Below are 6,000 nucleotides of genomic sequence, written 5' to 3'. Positions count from 1 at the left end.
ACTCTTGACTAGCAAGGATGTAAACAAGATATGAGCACATGTGAAAAGCAAGGGACTGGCAAAAATTCTGCAATTGCTCATTCAAGTGAAAACTAATGATAGAGGCCCAATCAATGAAACTATCGAGAGCACAGATAGTGTGGATAAAATGACACATCTAGAATTCAAAAAAATTGGTGGAATTACTACCCACGATGCGGTGCAATAGAACTATGACTTCCGCAACTTCATCTTTGAAATGCATTCTTTTAAGCTTAGTGGGTAGCTAAGACTTACCTCCCTTTTCTGACTTTAGCTAGTTTCTAGCTACACAATTCATGCAAAAGTCACTATGTGCACGGAAATACTCCTCACCAGCCAAAACATATTTTCAGCAGCTTCTTTCTCAAAGAGGCACAAAGCACGAGAAACACTTTCAGGGTTAATTTGCGCAATCACTCTACCACCTTCCGCTCAAATTTCCTGAGTCTCGGGGTGATATCTCTCGGAGAAAGCGACAACCAAATCTGTGCAAGGAACAGTAAATAGAAAACTAGTTGCGGAGGCCAAACCACATTGAACAATTTTCTGTCACAATGGAGTTGTCTTTCCTGTTTCTAGCTCTTACAAAAAGATTTCAAAATTCAATAGCTCCGTCACTGTGTCTTGCACGCCCGCCAACTGATTTTGTATTATACTCTGCTAGATGATACACTTAGAGAACTCATAAAAATGGAAGCTAGTTCAAAAATCATTTGCCACCCCGTTCATGTACTTAATTGATGTGACATGCCTTAAATGCTGCATTTACTTCACCTCTTTAAACGGTCCCTTAATTTGGCTTGTTCTTATTGACAAGGCAAATAGTGTTAGTTCATATAAAACCTGACACAAAGGCAGCGCCCCGAAACCTAGAAAAGATTTGACAAGTCGCTCAATCTAACTTATGAACCTAAGGTCAGAACTTGTGAGTTTTCTACAACCCGCGACAGAGTGACCAAACACAAGACAAGAGGCGTCGGGCGATCGGGGACTTCTAGAATTTCCTATCTCCGCGACTAACTTAGAAAAGGAGCGCGACATGCAACATGACTTCAGGAAATGACCGACTCCGTGACTAAAGGGGAGCGATTTCAAAATTTAAAATAAGGGGGGAAACAATGCTATTACAAATCAGAAAATTGGAGTTGCTAATAACTTTTCTTGTATTTACAATGGCTGTCTGCTTCTTTCTGAAATGTAAAGCCCAATTCCATAGAGGTCTTGAAAGGGTTGTTTGTTCCTCGGTTAAAGGGAAGTGGGGCAACTGGTCTTACAATCTCTCTCTTTGGTTCCCTTGTTATGCGTTACAGTGCATTTTCCCTTCTAAACAACATTGAAAAATTCTGAGATCCCTCAAACTGAATATAAACTGTATTTGATGCTCAGGCACAACTTATATCTCCATTCAATTTTAGTCCTTTCAAGGAAAACTCCTGCTAAAGTTTCTAGAATCAATGTAAGTTTATTCATGTATTGAGGTGGATGAAAAAGCAAATTTGCAGGTACCTGATTAATCAGATAATTCTATTGCTGTAACTGTCAATGGCAGTCAGCTTGGAAATACTTCTTTATATGGAGTGCATTTGCTCTATTTTAGGCATTTCTGATCATATAACTGCCTGTACATATAACTGTGTATGTTCCTAATCCTTACTCTTTAAGACTTGACAATTCCAAGAAAACATCTTTGAATGAAACAGGCCTTTCTCAGATGAAAAATGAAGACATGGAAGAGAAATCTAGCAACACGGTGCATTGCAATTATTCCGAGCCTGGTGGTGGCTATCATTAATGGGAGATCTGGTGCAGGAAAACGAATAACAATTCCTTCTGTATGTTTTAAGCCATTATCAGTAACATCACTCATAGTTCAATTCTTACAGTGAATTTTGGATAGCTTTTTCAGGAACATTGTTAGCGCTTTCTTTCATATGGTTTGTGTAGATGATCTTATCTTTTGAATTACCATTTTCTCTCATACCTTTGTTGAAGTTTACCAGCAAAGATGGGACCTCACGAAAATCCCATTATAGTTAAGTGAATATGTTGTTTCCATTATTTTCGATAAATTTGGGTTGAGATATTTTTGTATCATGTTTTGGATCATATTAAAACATATTGCAAGATCTAGAATTTATTTCTTTTCTTGGTGAAAGATTATAGTATGATCTGAAACAACATATAAAAATATCTCATGTGATATGATCAAAACATCGATACAAAATTTTCTTTTCTCGACACAATATTATCCAAAATACTTAAAACAAAACGTACATGGAAACATCATATTTCTGACAATATATTATCAAAAGTGATAGTGTGATAAAGTGTGGAAAGATCTCTAACATCCAGAAATTTGGCTTGTAGGTCACCATTTCCGCTTGGCTTATGGGATTGATTCTGATAGGCATAAACATATACTACCTTAGCACAGGATTTGTGGGTGGTTGATCCATAATAATCGCCCAAAGTCTAGAAGGGTTCGCTTGTTTTTATATATATATTGTCTTTTATATATTGATTCATGTGTAGGTTCACATTCCAAATCTTTAAATTTAAATTTCTTTTATATTGACTTCATATTTATCTTTCGCTAATTATTATGAGTTGACTAAAACAAGAATTATTACAAATTATATATTAGAACAATGTAGTTAAGCATTAACATTAATTCATTTGAGTCAATTTAAGATTATCATGGAAGCATAATCACAACATCATAGATAATCCCAATTGCATTATCATTTTAGGCATACTACATGCTTGCTTTCTTTTTTAATCTTGATTCATTCTCATTAAATCAGTCCACTAATTGACTTAACCAAAGGAGAATAAATCCTTCCCAACAAGTTTCCAATTGGTGTGTCTATTAGGTATAGTAAACCAAGACACATCATTTATAGTTACCACTTCTTTGTTAGTTCATTTTTAAGTGTCCGAGTTTAATTTTATACATCACATCAATTTTACAAGTGTGAGGATCAATTACATAGATGAAAATCTAAATCACACTAAAAAGGATACTCTCATGTAATCATCAATTTACGGAATTTAGATAGAATTAAACTATAAGAGAATTAACTGTCTAAATTATTTTCACAAGATGAGGAAGATAAATTTAACAAAGATAAGATATCATGCAAATAGATACATAAAAGAATTAAAGCATGAAGAAACCCTTTGTGGACAAAACCTTTACCAAAATATGATTTAACTCATGTATTTACTCCAAATTTATAATATATAAATGATATCAACCCTTAGGCTATCTACTTCGGTCCTCACAAATATATGACCCCTACCCCTTCCCCCCTTCCAAGACAAGTTTGTAACTATTTGATGAACTCCCTACTCCAAAATAGTCAAAATATGAGAACACTAATAAAAATCTCCCAAAAATTGAGTTATAAGACCCTAAAACTTCTATTTATCGTAATTTTATCTCAAACATGCTTTTTTATAGATTCTCAAGCATAAAAAAGAAAAGTTAAAACAATCTCCAAGGAGGAAAAAGAAGCCCAAAAATTAAGAAATAGATCCAGAAAGCTACTCACAACTATACACAATGAGTTAAAGTCTTTGTTGACAGACTAACAAATGATGTGCGCTCTTTTCAACAAATTGGTAAACACCTATTCCCTATTTTCATGAGAAAATAACCACTTCAACACCCTTCTTTGACTTGATTCAATTTATATACTATTTTTTCTCTAAATCATAACTATATTTATAAATCCAAATGTGAGAAGAACAAAACTTTGAATGATGCCTCCTATTCCGAAGAATGTTTGTAGGTGTCAAAATCCCAAGCCTTCTAAAGTATCAAATAAATAGGTCGCTATTTAGAAACATACCATGAAGTACAAAACAAGATCCAAATGTATTTGAATAAAACAAGAGGACTGGGACATATTAGACCAAAAATCTAAAGGTTTCATTAGACTTTGTTTGGCCAATATATTATTATTTAATATGCATGAAGAGATTACAATGCGAACCTTTGAAAAAAGTTGGATGAGATTTATTAGGATAAATCCCTTGTAAAAAAAAAAAATCCTAAGAAAGAAATTGTATGCTTTTAATATGATCATGGTGGTTCTATGTCCAAACATATATAAATGCTTTCATTATGATCATGACCTAATTGCACACCATTGGAGTGGAGATGGGGGATGATAATTGGTGTACGAATTTTCTATATTCTTTTCTAGATTCATTTGACCACCTTGTTATGACTATTGGGAGTACTACCACCAAGTTTAAAATAGACAAGGCGGTGGAATTGTTACCTTTCGAAGAAATGTTAATAAAGATTTCTCAATCTTGTAAAAAGGTACTATCTATTCATGAAAAATACAAAGAGAAAGGAAATAAGAAGGAAATGTAGTGAACAATTCTAGCTTTAAATCTCATGCGATATCCAAATCTCTTGGTAAGGAAAAGGAAAATGTTTGGATTACAAAAATCTTGGCCATTTTAGAATATATTAGGAGGAGGATAAAAAGGAGAAGAAGAAGAAGAAGAAGAGTTCTTTTGTAGATGAGTTTGAAAATTATCCCAAGATGGTGGGCCTTTATCATGTCATTGTCTACATATGTATTAGATGGTGGATGATGGTGGATGATGGTGGATGATTTATAGAATCCAATGAGTTTTTCCACATCTCACATTGAAAAACATGAAGAAAATGAAGATGGGAATTTGTAACTTATAGATGATTCTCATATGATCCTTTTTGGTCATGGAAGAGTTTTCATTTGGTTCCCTAATGGATGAGTAAAGGGAATCTGGTGTAATGCATATTCATGGTTTAGCATGGAACCTACTTTTTGTATAGAAAATTAATGAGTAGGTGTGAAAGTTGTTAGAATCTCAAGTGGGAGATGCAAGATGGTTATGTGGGCTATAGTGCTTGATAAGGGTGTCTACGTAAGTAGTCTATTTTAGGTGTATGCACACCCGGTTCAGTGTAATGGCTCATTTGGTCTTACAATGAAGAGATATATATAATCTACAGTTAACCATTGAAAAAGGGTAGGAAATATATATCCTTGTTCTTAGAGTAATTGTTGAAAAAAAGTACATATATTCTCCTTCCTTGAGGACTTTTAGGAGGAAGTCTATAGTGGGGGAGTGAATGTGAGGACTCATTGCCCACTTCATATAACAAAATATTAATTAAAGAGGTCTAGAGCAAGGAATATTTGGAGGTTGATGTTTTATAGCACATTGTTTTGTTAGTGACTAAGGTAATTTGATTTGCAACTTGACTATGGGTACATCAATATTCATGCAAAAGATATATTGTGGTCTTCTTTACTTTAAATATCTCATATCAGTTGAATATTGAACATTAAGTGTTTGTATGGAATTAAGGATGCTATTAGACATGTTAGATAATTAGATTTACACAATGGTTACCATGTTCTCTTTTTGTATTAGTTACAATTGCAACCCATAAAAGAGAAGGTGATATTTATGTTCTAGGGCACAATCTATTTGCTAATGCATTTACGCTATAATAATTTTAAAAATACCAACTTAATATTGATTGGAATGTAGTTAAGCATGTGGTCAAATTGTGAATCTCTATTATTTCTATAGCTCATAGGTTGAGTTATAATAAAGTGGCTAGTTTGGTGCCTTAGTTTTGTGTATAGAAATCATGAAGAGTGGACTTTGAAATGCAAGTGATAGTGAAAACCTGTGTAATGGTGTAGGCAATAGTGAAAACCTTTCGTTTTGGCATAATGATAGTGAAAACCTGTGTAATGGTGTAGGCAATAGCTGATTTTTGATATTTATGTGAATTTGTAAGGGTTTTTTGTTGACTATTGGCTAATTCTGATGATTTTATTATTTGTTTTACAGACTTTTTTGGATTTGATTTCCCTGTGCTACCAAAACATCTGGTAAGTAGCTTATTTTCTGGTTGCAATAGCTGCTTCACTTTTCTGTTTCAATATATTCTGTTATTCT

At 33.6% G+C, this 6,000-nt stretch overlaps 1 pseudogene; it reads left to right on the top strand.

Moving 5' to 3' along the window:
* Positions 1-1,739: 1,739 nt before the first annotated feature.
* LOC131044905 (photosystem I P700 chlorophyll a apoprotein A1-like) overlaps positions 1,740-6,000 on the top strand; it is a 69,371-nt pseudogene continuing 65,110 nt past the window's right edge.

Source organism: Cryptomeria japonica, chromosome 1 (genome assembly GCF_030272615.1).
Source record: "Cryptomeria japonica chromosome 1, Sugi_1.0, whole genome shotgun sequence".
Taxonomy (NCBI): Eukaryota; Viridiplantae; Streptophyta; class Pinopsida; order Cupressales; family Cupressaceae; genus Cryptomeria; species Cryptomeria japonica.
Note: the sequence above shows the minus strand (reverse complement) of the source record. Positions and strands in the feature narration are given on the sequence as shown.